Genomic DNA, 19083 nt, shown 5'->3' with positions numbered 1-19083 from the left:
TTTCTTCTCCTCAATTGAAATAGCCTTGTCAAATCAACTTAAGATTAAAATGGGTTATGTGATTATTATATGTATTTAAAGTAGTCATTTATAAAATCATTATTTTCAAAAAATGTATATATTGGCCAATCGTTCAAACCAGTCGTGTCATGACTTTCTGTGACTGTGGATTTCCCTCTCTGCAATCAAACTGCTGCTCAATGCTGCTATCTACTGGAACATTCTTTACTACACAAACGGACGTATTGACATTACTATTTATTTACAGATATTTGAAACTATTTGGCAACAGAAGAAAGAAACAAAAACTATTTGCATTTTCTCAAAAACAATATTGAGATGATATTTTCACAATACATCAGGAATGTGCAAAATGTTCCTTTAGATGTCTTGGTTTAGGTTTAAGTGTCGTTGAAACATGAATGAAACATACAGTTAACCATACAAGTGAAGAAATGTAACTTTTTATTCTTGTTTGGGATACTAAATTAACGGTTTCTGTTAAGATTTATTTACAGACAATTTATTCAGCATTCTAATTTTGCATATTTTCAAAACAACAATTGCGATATTTTCTAGTTTTTGACACTGCCCATTGGGCAAAAAAATCCTAAAACTTGATTTGATAAGATTAGTATACGCACAAACCTAAAGCCCCAGTAAGTAACTTTTTAGCTAAAAAAATAAATAAGTGTCCATACTGTGAGTATAAGGGCTAACTAACCTAATAAAAAAAATTGCGGGGCACTACGAGAATAAACTCATAACATTTCAACTAAATATGTCGGTGTAATCCTTCATTCGTCCAGGCGTGTTCCATTGTAGAAAAAGCTTCACTCTTGGATGAGAGTCGAAACGTCTAATTTTTTCTAACTGAGTCCAGATGACTACAACTGAAGCTTTTTCTACAATAACATTTCAACATTAAAGTCATAATTTTATGGGATTAAAGTCGAAGCCAGAAAAAAGTCCGAAATTTACGAGAATAAACTGGTAATCTAATAATTTAATGAGGATAAAGTCATAGTTTAGGGGGGCCAGTGCAATGTTCACATTAAGTCAATTGCTCTCGTCAAAGCCTGCAATAGATGTTAGTGTTTCCTGGCCTTTTAAACAGTGTCTTACGTGTGTGTTGATTACAAGACAAGACACTGCAGTTTAGCAACACCTTTCCTGTTATGCATCATCCACAAACTGTTGGATAAACCCTTTCCATGGTGTACCTGTAGTATACCATGGGTTCAAACACCAGCCGTGCTCCGTGCCACAGCCGCCCGCAGACAGGAGACCCTAACCCAGCCTCGTGGTTATATTCACACATGTTCTGCTCCTATAACTTGTTTTTCTACGTGGGCACTTTGCGCGCAATCACTCTTCTTACGTGCTCATTGTGTGCACTTAAGTTTAATGCACCGATTCTAACTTTTTTGGCATCCCTTAGACAAACTCGGTAAAACACACAGAACACAAACAGCTATCTGCAGTCTGCGCTTCCACTCAGCTCCTCCTCGGATCATGTTTGGCACAGCCAAAAAGCAATGTTTTACGCACACGCCATCATCCATACAACTCATTCCACCTCTTACAGCCGAGTAACACAACCACAGCCTAACACACCCATGTAGCCCAGGCTGATGACTACAATGAGAGGATACTATAAAGACATATAGTGCTTATGGCCATGGCATGAGCGCAGCTTCAAGAACACCAGTGCACCAACACCAAAATACATAATTTTACACATAATATTCCAACTGTGAGGCACTGGCTGCACAGTGCGCATGGCTCCACAAGCCTGTAGTGCTCTGTTGTAAAACCTATGCAAACAAAAAACTTGGATGAAAAGTGAATTGTTCAAAGTGTAGAAGGGTGAAGAGGCAGAAGTTGAGGGAGCAGATTCTTGTCGAAAATCGTCCGAGACTCTCTCGCCTGCTGCGGCTGGGACTCTGAGCGTGGTCAGTGTCCTGCCCAGTAGGACCTGAGCCATGCGCAGGCCATTAACCAGAAGGACATGGGGCACTGCATGGGGGAAATTATTGTTTGTGATGTCTAAAAGGCAAGTATAATAAAGAACGAGTATAAAAAGAAGACAAAATTAAGTGTCGAGATGAGAAAGGAACACGGAGAAATACACTAAGAATGAGATGCATTTAGGCCTATGAGATATTGGAATTTCATTGTCAAAAATGAATGCGTTTACAGGCGCACACATTTCTCTGCCATGAGCCTTAACCTAGTCATGACAGTCATCTGAACCGGACGTTTAGATGCACTCAGAGAAACCAGGATACACATGTCACCGGACACGTGCGGACGCAGTCGAGAACTATGGCAACTTTGGCACAGATATGGCAAGGAGCTGAACATTACACTAACTATTCTAAGTAGTAATGACTTTTCAGCACGTTTTAAGCAGCAAAAGTATAATCAAATGAGAAGATAAGACTGAAGAGCGCTGTCACAGCTTAAGGAAAAATATTTTCTAAGTGTCAGTTTAGTTTGGGAGAAAATCACAGTTACAGAAATGAGTCTGATGTTAAAAGTTGGCTGTGTTGTACATTAGATTGATGTTTCTCAGACTGGACTGACGTTGTGGGACTCACAACGTCATGCTATTTACAAATAAGGAGTTATTATAGCCAAGAAATGAAACAAAGCAACGTCCATTATAGCCATCTGACTGAATTTCTTATTAAGATGTATGTGAGCTCTTTTACATATGTATTTTATGATCTTCTTTTTTGTTCACCTCTCTTTATTCTCATCCAATTTGGGGGGCTATTGTGACGCTTTTTATGTTATACCATTTTGATTCTTCAATCAAGCGCCTGAGCTCTGCGTCTGTCACGTTCTGATGACGTTTTAATTATTATAGTTAAATACAACTGATGCGGTAGAACAGGGCTCCATACGCTGGCTGGGACGGGTACACAGACCCCTCTCCTACCGTGCCTCAATTTCTTGAGCGTGGCAAGGTTTTTATGTGGACTTTGGTCACAGTCCCTGGCCAGCTGCCCACTGCTATTGCCCCACTGGGGGTGGTTTCATAGATCTGGGTAAAATGAAATGCAAGAGGGCAATATCTTAGGCCAACTTCCAGATTATTTGGTTAATGTTGATTATTAAAACTTAAATACATATTGTACAAATGTGGCAGACACATTCCACAAGATAAACTAGCAAATTCTACAAAAAAGTCAGATTTTACGTTTTAATAAAAGTTAGCATTTGTTGAGAGTGACAACAGTTAGCTAGCCAATAGGCCCTTTCAGGTAGCCGACCAGCTAGTTCCAGTTGCCTTAAAAATGCGGAGCTCCATTTCCTGCTCCATTCATTCTTTATGGGGAATTTGCAGAGTCTCGCTAAAATATATCAGTAATTAATGAACAAAACGCTCAGAGATTTAAAAATGTATTACAGTTTATTTTCAAGAAGTTACCAATCAAATAAACTTCTGCATTTTGATCTCAGATTGTACCAAGTTGTTTAAAGGTGTTTCCTGATATCATAAGTTTGGAGACGGCTCTAGCTGCAAACAGGAGTTAAACTGCAACACCAGATCAAACCTGCATAAGCTGTCCTCTTGACTACAAGGGACACTTTTCCAACTGCATTTGAAAGGATAGGCGCTGACTCTGGTGTGGTTCACAAAATAAGCATCCATGGCCAGAGAGCGAAATATCAATCAAAAAAATAAACAAGCATCAACTAGATATTCAAACAAGTATAAAAACTGTCCCAACGAGTCCAGAGTTGGTCAAATTTCTCCTTTTCCAAATGAAGTTCGAATGTTGTTTTTTCCATTTGTCTAATTCCTTTTATCATGTCAGTCCAGTCCTTGGTTGTCGGGGGTTTTGCGTCATCCATTTCATTGTTATGGCTTTTTTCCCGCTGCCAAAAGCACACTCCAAAGGTATCCATTCACTGTTTCCATGGCAGGAGATTTCAGGCCCAAGTACATAGTTCCAAAATTGAGTGGAATAGCAATGTCAAAAACTGTCGGCTGTGCATCCTTAATTTCAGTCCGAAACTTTTGAACAACAGGATATTTCCAGAAGACGTGATAGTAGTTTTCCTCCTTGCTGCCAGAATTTCTCCAACAATTTGTACCTCCCTGTGAATAATGGGCACTTTAACTCTCAAAACCTGTGATTTTGTAGTATTCCAAAAGGTTGTACAAACATCTTCCCACTGTTTGTCTGTCAAAACAAGACCACTCTCTCCCTCCCACTTGTTTTTAATATATTGAGTATTTGCCCAGATTAGAAATGCATTGATATAATTTAGATATAATTCCTCTTGAAAGTGGTAATTACATTGTTTAATTTCTTGGTTATAGTAAAAACCGATAAAAGTCCAGTTTCATTTGAATATTTAACAAAAATGTATACCTTTTGTAATCCAGACCTTGAATATGGTCGGATCTGTTTGGTACAAAACCTTGGTTTAAGATTTTAACATCTTTGTTTAGTCCGTGTTGTGCACAGATTTTACCCAGGGATTCTCAACTTTCTCCAAATGACTATGACCTGTTCAGGAACCCCCCGCACAACATTAATCCAAATATTTTCCCATTGGGCTTTATATTATTGGTCACACTAGTACAGCAATGCTCTTATTTGAGCTGAAACAAAGTCATTTTTCAGACTAGGTAAACCCTAACATCCTTTTTCTTTTGATAATTGTAGCGTTTAAATCAGAATCAGGGTTTCCTGCCTTGCCACACAAATCTTGACATTGTTTCATTCCACTCATCAAGCAGCCAGTTGGGGATGGAAATTGGGAGGGTCTGGAATGGATAGAGAAATCTCTGCAAAACATTCATTTTTAAAGTTTTAATTCTTTGACTTAGGTATGGGATAAGATTCATTTTTTCAAGATCTTTTTTAATGGTCTTAAAAAGAGGAATATATTTTTTCTCCAGAATTGTTGATAGGTCTCTATGGAGTACCACCCCTGAATATAAGTATTTTTAAAGGTCAGCGGGGGTTGCCAGAAAGAGAGAGTTTCAGATTTTTGTACATTAGTTTTGTATCCAGACATTGGACCAATTTCTTGAAGAAAATGCATCACATTAGGTATGGAAATGTCTGGTTTGGTCAAATATAATGAACATTTTTATGTTCCATCCCATCAATTGTAACACCTTGAATTGTTTTTGATTGTCTAATAAATTGGGCTAATGGTTCCAAATACAAAGCAAACAGGAGGGGAGACCAGGCACAGCCCTGCCTGACCCCCTTTTCCAGAGGCAGTGGATCTGTCAGATGACCATCGATTTGGATTCTTGATGTTGGACCATCATAAAGAGCCCCAATATGTTTTTACAATTAAATAGTTGATTTTAAATGTGTTTACACTTAAATAAATATGGCCAGCAAACAGAATCGAAAGCCTTTTCAGCGTCCAAACTAATTATTATGGCTTTGTTTTGTTGTTTTTGTATTTGGCTCATCATGTGTAAGGATCGTGTTATGTTGTCTTGTGTTTATCGTTTGGTAATGAATCCTGTTTGTGAGTATTTGTGAGTATTTGTTCCATTCTTTTGGACATAATTGAGGTGTATATACAATAGTCCACATTCAGGATAGAAATGGGTCTGTATAAAGCACAATCCAATCGGTCCTTCCCTTCTTTTGGTATCAGTGATATGATGGCCTGGAGGAGGGGTCTGAGTTTTCTTAAATGCCCAATTAAAAGTTGCCAAAAGGAAAGGCAAGGCAAGTTTATTTGTAGAGCACAATTTGTACACAAGGCAATTCAAACACAAATCACAAAAACAGTTTAAGACATAAAAGAAGAGAGTGCAAAGAAAGGAGTAAGTGTGTCTTTTAGAGCTTTATACCACTCTAAGGTGACCCATTGCTCCCTGGAGATTTATTTTTCTTAAATCTTTTGACTGCATACTGTATTTCCAAAACTGTTATTTCAGGTCCTAAGTTTTTATTTTGTTCCTCTGACATAACAGGTTGATTGAGGGTGTCCAGAAAGGAATTTATCTAGTCTTCTTTATTGTCTGAATTTTTTGAAAAAAGTTTTTAATAAAAGGGTTAAAATGCTGATTGAATTTGGTCTTTTTTGGTTAAGATTACATTGTTTTGCCTGTCCCGTGTTTTAAGAATTGTTCTTTCAGCTTGTTGTTTTCTAGGTTTCCAAGGGAGTAATTTAGAAAATTTTGATCCACTCTCATAATATCTTAGTTTAGTAAAGAGCATTTTCTTAACTATTTCCTGTGAAGTCAGGTCATTAATTTCTCCTCTTATCTTTTAAATTTCTTGTAGCATTTCAGGACACCCCTTTTTAGAAAGGCTTTCCTCCAACAGTTCATTTTTTTCTAGCAGCTTTTTTAGCTTTTTTTTCTCTTTGTTTCTTTTTTTCTGAGGCTATGGCTATAATTTGTCCTCTCAAGACTGCTTTGGAAGCATCCCAAAGGATGGGCGGAGAAATTTCCCCAGTATCACTTTCCTCCAGATAAATCTTAATGTTGTTGGACATTTTTTCCTTAAACAAAGGGTCATTAAGCAAGCTGGCATTGAACCGCCAGTGTGTTTTTTCGTCTTTTCTCCAAATCTACCAAATCACCATAAATGTAGATAGGAGCATGATCACTTAGGTCTATTGTACCTAATCTACCTACCTCTGCTTCAGTGATTTTAGATCTGTCTTTATTAAGATCTATTCTGGAATAGACAAGATAAGATAAGATAAGATAAGATAATCCTTTATTGTCCCACATGGGGAAATTTCATTGTTGCAACGCAGGTAGATACAGAGGTAGATACAGAGGAAAAGAACAGATAACTTATAGGAAGTCTGAAAAACACTCTCAATAGAAGATCTCTTATAAACAAAAACTCCTAGAATAGATTGTGTGCGGATTAGAAAATAGCTATACTGTAGGGTTAATTTCCCCATGTCAATCAATCCCATATTCTTCTATAGGATATGGAACATGTTATTTATCTTTCATCCAGTGCCTCTTGAGTTGGACACGTCTAATGTAGGCTGAAGGCAAAAATTCCAATCCTTTGCCACAAATTATGGTTCCCTCAGAGTGGTTTACAATTGAAAGCATTGAAAGTGAACCATAGGAACACAAAATCACTGAAAGGGTAAAAAAGAAAAAAAAGGGTTCATGCTGGAAACAGACATCGACCCCAATCCCTGGTTAAAAGAAAAACAAAAAAAAACTGCCCAGGCACTCTGGACACCAATCCTCAGAAAGATATCTGACCTCATTAAGTCACCAAACCCCCTGATGCACTCTGCAAGTTCCAATCTCCCACATTTGGCGCATCGATGAGTAGACATATTTAGTCTTTGAGTTTATTTACAAAAGCGGACAGCCAGCATGGGGCATAAAGCCTGATTTTAAGAACAAATAAATCATGTCACAATCATCAGTTCCTTCAAATGAACAGAAATGTATCACCATGTGAACACAACCCAAACTCGCATACCCCATGCTGGTGGCTCCATCTCTCATGTTGTTTAGATCTCTGTGTTTTGCCTCTTTCTTAGGAGCACTTCTGCTTCTCCTGGTGTTCTGAGCATGTTTTTTTACATTCAAATATCACTAGAAGAAGGGGAAAGAGAACCCTTGTCTCAGTTTTCTCTTCCTGACAGATGTGGTGGAACTTTTACCGTTGTTGACGACCTCTGATGGAATACCTTGACCAAAGAAGACACTCTTGCCTTTGTACTGGAGGTCTTCTTTAACCCTTGCAGCCTTCAAGACACGTTCCTCATTATCAGGCCTCATTATCAGCCTCATGATTTATCAGAAGCTGGTCTTGGTTTGTCCAGGCAATGTGCTCTTTTGATTGTGATGGAAGGGACTTCAACTCTTGTGCTATCAAGGAGCTCAGGAATAATGTTCTCCAAAAATGTTATGTATCCTGTCCTTTGTCTCCCTCTGAGACCCCTAAAAGCCGTGATGACGTGATCTGGACTCCAAATCCAGGAGCTTATCCAGGGCTGTGTCCTTTCTCCTCTGCTCTTCTCCTCTGCTCTCCTCTGTACACAAACTGCTGCACCTCCAGCCACGACTCGCAAAAACGGACGACACCACCCTCATCTGGCTCACCTTGGACGGGGATGAGTCTGCCTACAAGAGGGAGGTGGACCGGCTGGTGCGGGTGTCCTAGTGAAGTGGTAACAACCTGGAGTTCAACGCCCAGAAGACAGTGGAGATGTCTGTGGACTACCATCACCCAGGACCTCAAGTGTGGACCCACCATCAGCTCCCTCATCAAGAAGGCCCAGCAGAGGACGTACTTCCTGCGGCAGCTGAGGAAAGCAAAGCTGCCAGCGGAGATGATGGGGCAGTTCTACAGCCACTGGGACAAACAGAGACTACTGCTGAGAAGGTGATCGGCTGCTTACTTCCATCTCTGCAGGACCTGTACATCTTGAATTGAGACCGTTCTCCACTTTGGATACACCTTCAATTGCCCATTATATAGCCAAACCATGTTGCTACAGAGAGGGAGAGGAAGAGGCTGGACAAAGTCATCAAGAAGTCCAGCTCCGTCCTGGGCTGTGCTCTGGACTCGGTGCAGGAGGTGGGGGACAGGAGGGTCCTGGCTAGATTCACATCTATGGTGGACCATGAGTGTCGCCCCCTGCAGGACACTCTGTCCGCTCTGGAGAGCAGCTTCAGTGAGAGACTGATCCACCCTCGCTGTGTGAGGGAAAGGTTTCGTAGGTCTTTCCTTCCTGCTGCTGTCAGACTTTATAACAAACACTGTTAGTACTGAACACTTGCAATACTGACCTAACCGTGTGCAATTCTGTCGTATGTGCAATTGCTGTTGGAATTCATGTGCAATTCATGTGCAATTACTGTGAAATTCATGTGCAATCTATGTGCTGTCATGACACATATTCATGTGCAATTACTGTCGTGATCACATGCAATGGTATTTATGTATTTATTTATTTGTCTATGGGAGTTTTTATTTATTTATAGGACTTTCAGACTTCCTATAAGTGATCTGTTCTTCTGTATCTACCTCTGTATCTTCCTGCGTTGCACCAATGAAATTTCCCCATGTGGGACAATAAAGGAATATCTTATCTTATCTTACAATTCTCAAATTCTTTTCAGTCTAGCTTAGTCTATTAAAACTCTGTTTTTCATCTGGAAACATGATATTAAGACAGAAGCAGAACATCTGGTTCTGCTTGAACTACTGGACACCAACTGTGTAATGAAGACAGGCTGTACACCATAAAACCTAGTCTTTGCATTTTGTTCCTTATGAGAATATTTTGATTTGAACTGAAAATGATCTTACTTCCTTTGTTGACATCATCATCAGTGCTATTTAATCAAATTTCTTGGGGTTTGAAAGAAAGTATTCAATATTTATTCAGTGTTTCACTATGCCTATCACAATACATTTACATTCAGGTCAATGAATTCCCCAAACTGCAGCTCTTATTGGTGCAATAGGGAACATAATGATCACCATAAGCAACCGAGCTGATGCATACGACATCCAAGAAGGTTTAAAAAGCCAAACAAAATACCAGAGGGACCCACACCAAATAAAGAAGACGTTTCATAGTTAACTACACCTTTAATGTACCTTAGAAAATGAATTGAATCCTAGCATTTTTTTTCCTCTATTGAGGGAAATAACATAAAACCACAATGGGTCAACAAGACAAATAAATATATCAGTTATGGTAAACAGCTTATAAACAGGGAACACACCTGGATATTGTTAGAAAACAGAATATAAAATGATAATTAGCATTGAGTGAATGCTTTGCTCACATAAGCTCATGTCAAATCAAATGTACAAGATTGTTAAAAGAGGTAGGCAAGTTGTCTTGATTCAATTATAAAGCTGCCACAGAATAAGCGGACATTGCACAATTATTGTCAGGGCATGAGTGTCCCTAAATAGTAGAATAGAATCTCTCACACAGAAAAAAAAATCAAATGATATGAACGTGTTAACATATGCAATAAAATGACTATAGCTGAGGTCCTGCCCCTCCAGTCAAAGCAACAAAGGAACCAATGATATTTATTTTTCTCAGACTCCTCTGGTAGTTTATGGCCCCTAGTTTGGCTTGTGTCTGGGCTGTGGATGCTTGGGCCATCAGCTGCTGCTCCCTGTGCTTCCACCTGAGTCTCACCGACACAGAGTGTCCACACAGCTGTGATCCTCTGGGTGCTCAAGCTCAGCAGACAGCAGCAGCAGCTCGCCTCCTTCACATCATAAAAGTTCATTACAGTCCTCCGCGGGTCCTGGATCCATATTTCAAAAGGCAAAACGACTTTGTTTCAGCACGAGGAGAGGCGCATGCTTTGAGGAGGTTACCACTTTACGACTGAGTTTGTTGACAAGTCTAGGCAATGGTCCGGGCACAGGAGTGAAAAACTTGAGGCGGCTAATCTTTTTCACATTGAACAATTGCACCCTCTCTAGAGATGGGAGGAATGACCAATCTATAGTCACCCACCAAGGCCTCAAGGGGGATGGCCTGTATGGGGATGCTGTTGAAGATGATGGTCTCCACGGGACGTTCCTGGAAAGGCTTCTGGTTGTTCTGGTTGTGAGAATGAGCCTGGTGGTTCAGGGTCTTGTTAAGAACTGTCCTCCTCTTTGGCTTTTTGCCCTAAAATGACAAAGATTAAATCAATAAGTTTTAATTCAGTTCTTTAAAAAAAAAAAAAAGTCAAATAATATTAACTGGATGTGTGTGTGTGAGTGTGTATGTGTGTGTGTGTGTGTGTGTTGGAGAGTATCCACAGTATGTGTACAAACACAGCATCTTTAAAAGAATAGGTGGTGTGTAGGTGTATTTGAAGTACTTACATAGCTGTCTTTGTAGGACCATCCCGGGTACTTTAACTCGTGAGCCTTTTTCTCTCTGTGAGCCTGGTCAAAGTATGGCTTCTTCTCCTGCTCCGACATCATCTTCCACTGGAGACAAGGCAGACACATGTTTTATCATAATTATTGTGGTTCCAATATGAAAGGATAATTATAAAAGGTTTAGAAGCAACAATGTTTTAACCATGTTTTCTTTAACCATTTCCTGCTTCCGAAGAGTGCTCCAGCTTGTTATAGATGCTTTCCTCATTTATTTTGCTTTTTAATCAGTTTTTGTCTTCCAAACATTTTTAATTATGACTTTTTTAAGTAAACCAAGGATTTTAAGAACATTTTTACAGTTTTAACAACATATCCAGCGACATGGAAAGAGAAGATGGAAAACAGACTTCTGAGTGCTGCTTTTGTCATGGGATCCTCTTACAGAGACTAGAGGACTGGGTGGGCATCACTGGCACTGCGCTAAATTGGTTAAGGTCCTATCAGGAAGACAGGAAGTACTTTGTTGAAATTGGTATCTGTGTCTCAGACCACATGACCCTGACCTGTGGAGTGCCCAAAGGGTCAATCCTGATGTTCAACCGCTACATGCTGCCGTTAGGTCAGTTGATACGCAGCTAAAATGTATGCAATTATGAAAGACTGAAATCATCATCTTTAGCCCACAGAAACAAAGAGAAAGTGTTTGCAGTCACCTCCAGTCTCGCGCTAAAACCTACAAATTAAGTTAGAAATCTGGGGGTAATAATGAACTCAGACACAACATTATACAACAGTCCAAACTGGGATCTTCCCACCAACTTTACAATAATAAAAGCACTCTACCATGTGAGCCTCTGTCTTCCAGTGTCCTCCCGGTGAATGACCCGAGTTAGTCCTGCTCTAGTATTTAGTCAGTCCCACTCACCCTCTTGCCGAGCTCCACGTTGACTTTAGCAGAGTTTGTGATTTGGAGCTCATCAGTCACATTCTGTCTCTGCTCAGCTTTGTACAACATGAAAGCATTAAGAGGCTTTTTAGTGTATGGTTTACCCTTTGTGTCATCCAGCTTCCTACAAACACAAGATTAGGTTAGAATGATGTGAAGGGGACTTCTGTTAGGGCTGAACACTGACTCATCAGAATATTCACTTTGTAATGTATTGTGCAGCCTTAGTCAAAGTATTTTTGGGCTGTTTTTGATTTACCTTGAAGCTACATTGTCAGTAGCAGAGGTGGAGGGTGCTGCACCCGTGTGCAGCTCTGGCCTGTTGCTGCAGCAGATAAGAATAAAAATACATTCATTAGTTCAGTCTGCAATGGGACATCAGCACTTTGGTAAGAAGATGTGTCTTTAGTACTTACAATGTGCTCCAGTGATTCAGGGGATTGCCATTCGCCTGGAAGGAGAAAGAAATGTCAATTAATTGATTTCATGTGATTTAATATAATAATATTAATATATATATATACACATATATCCATCCATCCATTTTCTACCGCTTGTTCCCTTTCATATAAAATAATCAGAATCAGAAAGGGGTTATTGCCATTGTCAGTGAACATAATTCACAAACTAGGAAGTTGCTTTATCAAATGAGCATGCATAACATTTTACAAATAAGATAAAATAGAATATATACACAATTTACAGATGGTCAGAATTGCAGAAGTGCATTATTAGTATTATTGGTTAATAATAGACTCAGACTTGAACTTTAACAGCCACGTCAAATTAATAACATCAGCAGCTTTTTACCATCTAAAAAACATTGCCAAAATCAAAAGTATAGTGTCTAAACTAGGCTTGGAGAGACTTATCCATGCGTTTGTCTCCAGTAGATTAGACTGTAACAGCCGCTCACTGGCCTCTCCAAACGAGCTGTAAAACAGCTGCAGTACATCCAGAACGCTGCTGCTCGGGTCCTGACCAGAACCAGGAAGTACCATCACATTAGTCCTGTTCTCAGGTCTCTGCACTGCCCCCTGTGGCTCAGAGAAGAGACTTTAAAGCAGCTCTGCTTGTGTACAAGTCTCTCCATGGCCTAGCACCAAAGTACATCTCAGACATGTTAGTGCCATATGAACCATCTCGGACTCTGAGGACCTCAAGGACCGGCCTCCTGCTGGTGCCAGAGTCAGGACTAAACATGGACCGGCCTCCTGCTGGTGCCAGAGTCAGGACTAAGCATGGACCGGCCTCCTGCTGGTGCTAGAGTCAGGACTAAACATGGACCGGCCTCCTGCTGGTGCCAGAGTCAGGACTAAACATGGACCGGCCTCCTGCTGGTGCCAGAGTCAGGACTAAACATGGACCGGCCTCCTGCTGGTGCCAGAGTCAGGACTAAACATGGACCGGCCTCCTGCTGGTGCCAGAGTCAGGACTAAACATGGACCGGCCTCCTGCTGGTACCAGAGTCAGGACTAAACATGGACCGGCCTCCTGCTGGTGCCAGAGTCAGGACTAAACATGGACCGGCCTCCTGCTGGTGTCAGAGTCAGGACTAAACATGGAGAATCTGCGTCTTCCTGAAGATGTGAGACCGGTTCTACTCTGACAATGTTCAAATCTAGACAAATAAACAGTTTTGTTTAGCTACAAATGACTGAAAGGATTTTATTTGCACATTTCTGTCTTGATGATTTCACAAGATGATTGTCTTGTAAAATCCAACATATTATTAGATATTCATTGTTACTTACTGTAAAACGAGGCACACAGGAAGAACCAGCCTTGTCCTGATTGTTCGTGGGCTGGAAATCTGACACGTTCTCCTTTTTGGGACTGGGACACAAGTCACTTTCTTGGGGCTCAGATTTACCTCCATTAAACAAAAAGTCTATCAATTCTGTGTCATCCAGAGTATCTAAGAAGATCTCCTCCTCTAATGAAGACTTGCACGGCATGAGTTCTGTCATGCCTAAAAAGTCCTCCAAATCCTGAAAGCATGATGGATCAGCTTGTACCACAGGAGTAGTGGTAGTAGGAGTCACAAAATTCGTCAGATCATCTAACAGCGGAACTCCATCCCAATAATATATGAGATCATTCTCACAGAAGTTCTTCATGCTTCCTGACTCCAGTGTTGAGATATTTGGAAAGCTGCAAAAACATAAACTGATTTTATATCTGTTTATCACAAAATGTAAAATAATCTAAACCTGTTAAGTTTTCAAATCTCATTGAGTTATGATCAATATTTGCATCGTTTATGGGAATTTCCTGTGGGACAGTTTCCCCTGCACATCGAGCTGCTCCAGCACTAGACTCTTCTAAATCTGCCCCAAAAACATGTCACATTCAAGTTGTTTTACCCTTGTCCAAAGTAAAACATGATCACATTTTACCCATTGCAGCTTTTAAAAGTTTTATTTTGTCTAGTGCAATTGCTTATTTCAATCTGAGACCACTTGTTTTCCCAAATTGAACTGATAACTTTAACCGCTATGTTCTCAAACTCCAAACAACCTTCTCAAAATTGTTTTACATTATATTATCAAGATTTATGTGACAAAATAATATTTTGTCACATAAATCTTGATAATATAATGTAAAATATGTGAAATGATGCTGCAATCTCAAACTTATTCGGTTCAAAAGTGTAAATTAAAGTTAAACATAATGATGTATATATAAAATCTACTAAAATGTCACCAAAACTGGTCTAACGAGGAAGTTTGATTTGTGTTTGTCAATCACACCTGGTTCTGGGACTGTGGTGAAGAGATGAGACCAAAACTAACGCGTTACTCATTTGCAAAAAGTAACTAGTACTTGATTACATGGATGCACAAAACTAACGTGTTACATCCCTCGTTCTTCTAAAAAAATGAATTTGAGTCCTCCAACGCGTTCCCCCCAAACTCTGCTTGAAAAGGATGAACTGTAACTAGTGTGAAGTACTCACCAGCGGCACCAGAGAGAACAGTGTGAGGACACACAGTGTGAAACCAAATGAGAAATGATTCTGATCAGAACCAAACTCTCACTCAACTTTATGACGTTTAGCATCTTGACCTTTATGACACGAGCCACGTCTACGTCACATTGACGTCACGGCTGCAATACAAGAATACGAGTTTGAAAAGACAAAACTTTATTAGTCAATGCATATTACATCAATATTAGACAAAATGTCTCCGTCCCAATAAAGCTGGGGATTGAATGCTGTTTCCAGCTGAAAGAGAACAGAACGATGTGCAGGGTGAAAATGTCATGTACAGGATGTGTTTACCTTGAAGCGGGTCCGGGGTGTTCCACATTTTCTGGGGCTAGTTTAACTGGGGCTGTTGTTGGGGGCGTGTCTTGCCTCATTTTTCAAAGACTTCGCCTGTAATTGTTCTGCCAGTGTTTTTCTGTCAATCCCACATCTCTTTTAACGTGCTGTGAACGCGGACGCTCCAATGTCCAGATTTGTGTGTCGCTGGTGGATTTAGAGCCGCGTGTCTCACGTGGGTCCAGCCAAACGATGTCACGTGATCAAGTGTTTACCTGCAGGACACGCGTCTGACGGACTTGATTTTTCATCTTCCCTAAAGCGTATTTTGAACTTCAAAACACTGGGAAGACGACTAAAGCAAGGTTTGTTAATACAGGCCTTTCCACGTGGGATGTTTACGTGTTTACTCCAAGTCAACTTGGTACAACTGAACTGAATGTCACCTCTGTTTGATCAGCTCAGAAGAACTCACTTTTACTGTGTTAGTGATTCAGTGGCAATTGACACGGGATTTGAGTTTGTGGCAAAGAAATGTCTGATTCCAGCTTTAACATGAAGCTACAGCCCAAACAGGGAGCGTTTGTACTTCTGATGTCCCCTATGTGTCTTTATGTATTGTGTACATGTCCTGTGAATAAATAAATAATAAAATAAATCTCTTTGCAAATAACGTATGCCAAATGTATTATAAAATAAGCAATTCAGTCGCAGTCACAGAACACAAACTCTGCCTTTCAATGGGCTAAAGATTGGTTGGTGTAAAGCTTCGGTGTGATACAGTGATACATGGACTTAATAGTGAAGCTTTGCGTTATTATGTGTGAAGTGAATTGTACAGATTAAAGACTGAATGTATCGCACTTGGCGCAAAGGAAAGACTAAACAGGCACAAGACAAACGGTTTATTGTACGTGCATCACCGGAAGTAACATGCAGGTAAACACTGGATCACGTGACATTGTTTCTCTAAATCCACCACATCTTGAAATTGGAGCCTCCACTTCCACAGTTAAAAGAGATGTGGGATTGAGAGAAAAACACCGGTAGAACAATCACACGACGTTTTGTTCAGTAAAAGGAGCTGCAACACCACGCCCCCTTGTGGCTGAAAACAAACGGTGTTAAGAGACTTACAAACTGTTCAAATGTTTCATTCTGACCAAAATACAACCAAATATTGATAGTGGCGACACAGCAGCCATGAACAGAGAAGTGTGAGACTACTTTGTTTACACACACATGATTTTAGCATTTGTGGTGCCATAAAAGAAACATGAAAAGCTTGAAGTCTGGTCAATGAAACAGAATGTTTCACATTATCAAAGCTTTACACAAATCAATAAAAACAGCACCGTAACATGATGCTCCAACATCTGTTTCCTTCTTGTCTTTTTTTAACCAGCAAAGCATCAGATGAAATTAGAAATGTGTTTTTGCACAATTCTCATTTGAGACAAGTTAGTATTTATCTGGCTTCATCAAACAGACAAACTCTGCCCTCCACGACGCAGTCTACAACTTCATGTAGGATTCTTTCTAAATCACTGCCACGCCACAAACCAAACAGCAGATGGCGCTATTGCTTTGATAATAAAAGCACGCTCCAGCTGCAGGTCCTGTTTGGATCTGGACTAAAGACATGAAGAGGAGCCGGGGACATGAAGGAGGAGCAGGTGTCCGTGTCCCATGGGCGTATGGACAGTGCACCGGCCCGAGACACAGCCGGGGTCAAAGGGCAGGGGTCACACAGGGTCAGGGGCTTTGCCTTAGTATTAGGACACACAATGGTTATGTCACATGTGCATTTGAAGTACGGAAAATGAAGAGTACAAGAATACCCGAGTACTCTGTCCCAACAGCACCTCTGACCCATTTCACTATCACATCATTCCTGTTCTTTTGCACAAAAGCCAAATTTCAAAAGCGTTTGTGAAATACAGATTAGACAGTAGGCCGGCTTTTATGATAAGATACGAGATACGATGAGATCATCATTTAATGTCCACACATGGGGACATTTCGTTGTTACAACGCAGTAGATACAGGGGGAAAGGACGATAACTTTTAACAAAAAACTCTTATTAGCAAAACTCCTCTCATATCTTAATAGGGAATGGAGGAAATAAATAAAATAAAATAATAATAAAGTAAAGTAAAAAAAAATAATACAAAAAATAGCTAGCATAAGACAAAATAATACTAATACTAATGGTAAGTAAACAAAACACTCTTATTTACATCAGTTATATGCACATGAATATGGCCTTAATTGCTTGTGAGTACGACAGTAATTGCACATGAATATGATGGTATTGCACATAGTTAAGTCAGTATTGCACATGGTTAGGTCAGTATTGCAAGTGTTCAGGGCTAACAGTGTTTGTTATAAAGTCTGACAGCAGCAGGAAGGAAAGACCTGCGAAACTTTTCCTTCACACAAGCGAGGGTGGATCAGTCTCTCACTGAAGCTGCTCTCCAGAGCGGACAGAGTGTCCTGCAGGGGGCGACACTCATGGTCCAGCATAGATGTGAGTTTAGCCAGGACCCTTCTGTCCCCCACCTCCTGCACCGAGTCCAGAGCACAGCCCAGGACAGAGCTGGACTTCTTGATGACTTTGTCCAGCCTCTTCCTCTCCCTCTCTGTGATGCTGCTGCTCCAGCAGGCCTCACCATACAGGAGCTGATGCCACCACAGTCATAGAAGGTCTTCAGAAGTGGCCCTGTCACTCCAAAAGACCTGAGTCTCCTCAGGAGGTAGAGCCGACTCTGGCTCTTCCTGTACAGTGCGTCTGTGTTGTGAGTCCAGTCCAGTTTGTGGTTCAGATGAACACCAGGTACTTGTATGAGTCCACTCTCTCAATGTCCCGTCCCTGGATGTTCACTGGTGAGGGGGCAGTGGGGTGGCATCTGTGGAAGTGCACCACCATCTCCTTGGTCTTCCCCGCGTTGATGAGGAGGTGGTTTTATGAGGCTCCATCAGTGGTGGGTCTTTTGATGCTTCTATTCCAAATATTGTGAACACTCTTATACGGACTATATGGTCAGTGGTGGAACAAGTACTCCACTTAGTTACTTAAGTATAAGTACAGATAAAGGAGCCAAAAATGTACTCAAGTATTAAATATACTAAAAGTATTGAAGTAAAAAGTAGACTTTGTACCGATGTTTTTACTTAACTATTAAAGAGTGAAATGTGGTGATCTTCAAAAAGAATTGTCCCGACTTTTTAGTCACTCAATTTCTCAATGTTTCTAGACTTTACAGAACAGGTAAGATATCACCCAAAACATGCTGAAAATGACTCCTCAAACCATACAGGAAGTACTTTTCTGTCCAGCTCTAAATGTAGTGGAGTATAAAGTTCAGATACCTGCTCTACACTACTTTTACATTTGTACTTTGTTACTTTCCACCACAGGGGTAAGATGGTAATACTACAGTCTCTAATCGGCCTTGGCTCTGTCCCCAAACACTCCTCAGCAGCACTAACGTCTGTCTGACTGTGGTGAAAGAAGTGGACCATGAAGGAACCTGCAGAGGGAGAGAGAGGTGTGGTGCGCGCGGTGGGCACGGTGCGGTGGGCACGGTGCGGTGGGCAGGGTGCGGTGGGCACGGTGCGGTGGGCAGGGTGCGGTGGGCAGGGTGCGGTGGGCAGGGTGCGGTGGGCACGGTGCGGTGGGCAGGGTGCGGTGGGCACGGTGCGGTGGGCAGGGTGCGGTGGGCAGGGTGCGGTGGGCACGGTGCGGTGGGCACGAGGCGGTGGGCACGAGGCGGTGGGCACGGTGCGCGCGGTGGGCACGGTGCGGTGGACACGGTGCGGTGGGCACGGTGCGGTGGGCAGGGTGCGGTGGGCACGGTGCGGTGGGCAGGGTGCGGTGGGCAGGGTGCGGTGGGCACGGTGCGGTGGGCACGGTGCGGTGGGCAGGGTGCGGTGGGCAGGGTGCGGTGGGCACGGTGCGGTGGGCACGGTGCGGTGGGCAGGGTGCGGTGGGCAGGGTGCGGTGGGCACGGTGCGGTGGGCAGGGTGCGGT

The sequence above is a fragment of the Eucyclogobius newberryi genome, unplaced genomic scaffold (assembly GCF_026437365.1).
Source record: "Eucyclogobius newberryi isolate DKJ021-1_F unplaced genomic scaffold, fEucNew1.0.hap1 SCAF_8, whole genome shotgun sequence".
Taxonomy (NCBI): domain Eukaryota; kingdom Metazoa; phylum Chordata; class Actinopteri; order Gobiiformes; family Gobiidae; genus Eucyclogobius; species Eucyclogobius newberryi.
This window is presented reverse-complemented; position numbering follows the sequence as displayed.